This window comes from Macrobrachium rosenbergii, chromosome 55 (assembly GCF_040412425.1).
Source record: "Macrobrachium rosenbergii isolate ZJJX-2024 chromosome 55, ASM4041242v1, whole genome shotgun sequence".
NCBI lineage: Eukaryota > Metazoa > Arthropoda > Malacostraca > Decapoda > Palaemonidae > Macrobrachium > Macrobrachium rosenbergii.
This window is the reverse complement of record NC_089795.1, coordinates 46123362-46128361: the sequence shown is the minus strand read 5'-3', so window position 1 is coordinate 46128361 and position 5000 is coordinate 46123362.

The window sequence follows — 5000 nt, the reverse complement described above, 5'->3', positions numbered from 1 at the left end:
TAATCTCTCCGGAATTGAATTACCCTTCTGAACAGACAGACCGACCAAGCTAACTGACAAAGAGGGTGGTATAAACCCAACGGAGAACAGGATAAATCTGGAAGAATAGTGAAAAGAGGAATAAACAGAAAATATTGGAAAACCAAGAATTTCAAAAGTCTTCTGTTTAATTTAGAAGAACAAGGAGCTGCTATTTTACTTTTCCAGTTGTGTGACCTAATGGAGATACAAACTCAACCTAAAGCACGGAATTATTTTTTTTTTTAGTGAAATAAAATTCCACGTGCCTGAAACTTTCGTCAGCCTGGAATGTAGTCCAGTGAACTGGATTCTGGAGGATTATCACGTTCTGGAATTACTGCGTGTGGAAGACTTCACGCCATGAGGGTTCGTTATAGAATATATATTTTTTGTTCTATTTCCTCTTCGCCTTTCGCCTTTTTCCTGTATTTTCGTTTGTTTTAATTTGTTTTCGTTTCTTCCCATATATCCATTTACCTTTGTTGCTGGAAATGCTAAAAAGGATAGGGAAAACAGAAGAAACTAGACAGGTGAGAATCAGTGTCGAACACAACCTCTGTATTAAAAATTACAGTTGCTCAGAATTTTAAGCATATAACCAAATTTCTCGTTGGCAGAAGTAAAATAAAAGCTGAAGACTGTAAGACCATCTTTTGCATGGGAATATTGTGAGACTGACGACGACTTGCATTCATATAATGAAAAAGCGTTGGCGCTATTAGATAGCAATCAATCATTAATCATACATTCTTCAGAGAAAAAAAGGGGGCAACAAGGTGCTGCCACACTTTTATTCATTTATTTTTTACAGCCAGCTTAGATGTTTGTTGTTCCTCAATTATTGACATCAACGTCACACACTTCTCAAACTTTCCTCATTCTTGCATCTCAAGGGAATGAGGATAACTGCACACACGACGTTGAATCATTTTGGTTATTACTGACTCTGTTTATATGATAGAGGCAGAGAACTCTTTTTCATAGTTAAAAGAAATGTCTCCAGTGCCTGTTTATAGTATTTCCGTTTTGATTCGAAATAATTTGTCATTTAATATATAAATAATTATATATTTATATAATAGAGCTCAATATATATATATATATATATATATATATATATATATATATATATATATATATATATATATATATATATATATATATATATATATATATATATATATATATATATATATATATAATTTAATCCAAAGGTCCAATTAAATTCCAGTAAACAACTAATGACCTAATGACTTTATAATCCTACTTTGCAAATAATTAATAGTCTGGTCAATGACACTCCCTAACTACTTATATAATATTCATGAACAAAAACAATAAATGTTTACATATATATATATAGAAGATTATTTATAATATATATGATATATATATATATATCCAAATGATAGGAATATATATATATATATATATATATATATTCCATGATGGGATATATATACATACCCGATTACTATACATATAAGTTGATTTCTTTCTAGGTCCAAATTTCAGATGCAAAATGTCACATCATCGATTTACAATTGCCCATTCAATCATTTTGTTCGTCTAATTACTACAAAATTTTATTTTCTTGTCTATCAAATGAAATCGGAGACTTATCATGAATAATGTCATAAGACTATTAAGAAAGGATGGGGCAGATTCAGCCATTCAGCGCTCAAGAAGTCTTATTCAGCAAATGAATAACGGAATGGGAATGAAAATGACAGTAAACTCATTGTCAGTAAAAAAAAAATGCACCAAACTGCCATTCGGCGCAATGGGAGTTTTCTGTACAGCTGCTATAATGTGAATGGGAAACAGATCTGTCTTTCTGGTCAAGTCTAATTTTTATGAATTCGGCCCATAAAAACATCGTCGACACGGCCTCAATGCTGGTAATCCATTTTGTTCAGAAGTCACGATTATTGGCTAACTTTTATTTGATAAAATCAAAACTACTAAATCTAGAGGGCTGCAGAGTTTTAGGATTTATGATTGGAGGTGGACTGATCAAATGAAAGTTTTGCAGTCGTTCATCTACAGTATATATAGATTGGAGGTCGGTTGGAAAAAGCAAACTGGAATAAAAAAGTGCAAATCAGACAACTTTTTATCCCCGTTTTAACAAAGAAATAAAACTAAAATTGTGTTCAGCTAACAACTAAAGGGAAATTGCAAACACTCTTTAATTGCCTACAGTTGAGAGAGTCTATCCCTCTACGGGGTTCGTATGGGAGGAAAATGAATTCATGTCTAGAATATTAGAAAGAAAAATTTCAGACTATCTTGGAAATCACTCCCATCTTCTGTTTACCTGCATTCTTACAAATTTTCATAATTACGGAATCCCTCTTCTTTCTGAATTCGTCCTCATACTTCTTCCTTATTTTTCATGCTTCTTTTTTTTTTCAAAAACAAGTTCTGAGAGAAGGCAAGGAACGAAAACTCTGGAATTTTATGCCCTTGGACTTTGGTGTCCAGAATTCTTCGTTGTCTACAACTCAGCCTTCGTACATTAATCAACAATTCTCGTTCCTTCCTGTTGTTGTCTTCCGTTATTGCAATGTGACCTTTCGTGGATATTAGACTGGCGGTTGTAGTTTCCGGCTCTCTCTCTCTCTCTCTCTCTCTCTCTCTCTCTCTCTCTCTCTCTCTCACACTACACACTCACACGCACACATTTACTTTTATCTCATATTAAATTACCCTTGTCCCTAAGGCCATAACTTAATTTTTATTTTGATTTTAAAGATAGCTCCACCCACTCCCCCCTTCAAAATGCCAATACAAGCAACATACAGCTGTCATATATCAGTTATTTCTTTCTGAAATTGTTTATTGGCTTGTACATAAAAAATATTTCAATTTATGGCAAGTATACATCGTCTCTTTCACTTTTGGAAGGAGAAATTTATGGGCCACGTAAACTATTTTTTACTATTTTTTCTCACATCCATAAATCATTCCATTGCCAGCATTGATTGATTGATTTATGGTTACTAAAACTGGCGTTACAACATCTAGGTTATTGACGCATAATTACCAGTTAGAGCAAATGGTCGTGGCTTTTTCCAAACCCTCTTTAAGAAGAAAAACTTAAAACAGGGAACTCTTAAAAAAATAGAGGTTCGTTTTTTGTTTACTACCAGAATATGTTTAAACATGTAAAACCTCTGAAACGTGGTCATACTGTTTACCCGGTAATTACAGCTTCTGAGTAATTACCAAGACGACACAGAAGATTATAAAGCATTTTGTAACGCACCGTGAGCAAGTTACTTTGCTAATCATTTTCTTTAATATTTTCGAGGTCTCCTCTAACGGTGTTTCAGCTTTTTTGATCTTCATAATCATAGTGTTGAATTATTCGATTAAAACAATGGACAGAGGTATAATAAATTCTTCAAAAGTCATACGAAAGTATAATAACGAAAATACTGTCTTGTCATTTAGTGGAATTGCTGCATTAAACTTTAGATTTTTAGCATTAGAAAAGAAATAGGGTTTAGCACACATATGGAAAGTATATCTTTGTTATATTAAATTTATGGTACTGAATTCATTAAGAGTTCTAAGATTTTTTAAGCTTTAGAAAAAGCAATGGGGTTTAGCAAACAAATTGAAAATATAATTTTTTAAAACTTATTGTACTGAATTCATCAAGAGTTCTAAGATTTTTTTAAACTTTAGAAAAATAAAACGAGTTTAGCAAACAAATGGAAAATACATTTTTTTATAAACTTATGGAACTGTTCATTAAAAGTTAGTCCTAAAGAATATGTCTTCCTGTACATCCTATTTTAATTACCTATTTTAAGCAAAGAGAAATTGTACCAAGGGTTCATAAAGGAGAGTAAATATATCTTCCCTAATGCTTTCTCCTTGAATGACGTTTCTCTTTTTCTCCTTTTAATGACGTCAGTCTTATCTCCCCTTGATTTCTCTTTGAGTCTTTCGTTTTCCTTATTTCTGCTTGAATCAGTGGAGTCATCTCTCTTCCTCCTACGTTGATTAAGCAATTATTTTTTATTTTCTTCTTTCATCTTTTCCTTTTCTTCCACTCTTGTGTACACGTCAGTGTTGAAGAGAGAGAGAAAGAGAAGAAAGAAAGAGAGAGAGAAAGAGAGAGAAGAAAGAAAGAGCCAGGAAATGTGAGGAGAAAAGAGGCGCCCTTATTGGCCCAACCATTTCCACTCACTGTGATCATTCATTTTCTGCCTCGTCTCTCTCTCTCTCTCTCTCTCTCTCTCTCTCTCTCTCTCTCTCTCTCTCTCTCTCTCTTTTCCTTCGGATCCAATGGGCGAATTAGGAAAGACCTGATGAAATGAAAAGTTTAGGCTTTTAATGAATTAAATTTCTCGGGAAAAGGCGCTAGAGAGAGAGAGAGAGAGAGAGAGAGAGAGAGAGAGAGAGAGAGAGAGAGAGAGAGAGAGAGAGAGAGAGAGACTCTTCATCGTTTTTTAAGATAACTTTTCGTCGTTTTTACATGGATAACTAGATAAAGTCCCTATACAAATTTATCATTGCCGCCATGTTCCAACCATTCCAAAATTACAAAAGATACAGCCCTCAAGAGTTTACTTTAATTACTTTAATTATTTTTTTATTGATCTATTTTTTCTCACTTTTTGGAGATTAAATGATAATGATATATCACTTGATAAAAACACAAGAACTTTAGACTTTCTGTTTCATGTTTTCCTTGAGAATGAAGATCTGTACCAAGATTGTTTACGGAATATCAGGTCTAAATGACAGAAACACTAAAGAGAAAAAGTTTGGGTCGGAGGGTGAGATGTTGGTGGGGGTTGTTATTGTTTGGGGGCTTGGGGCGAAGGTAGCCCCTGAGCTGGACGAACGCTCTGTGGAAAGAGCATAATATAATAAACGTAGTCGATGGTTTTTTCTTTCGAAAACAATGTACAGTAGTTATCGCTTAATTTATAGAATCCTAGTAATATTCAGATATATAA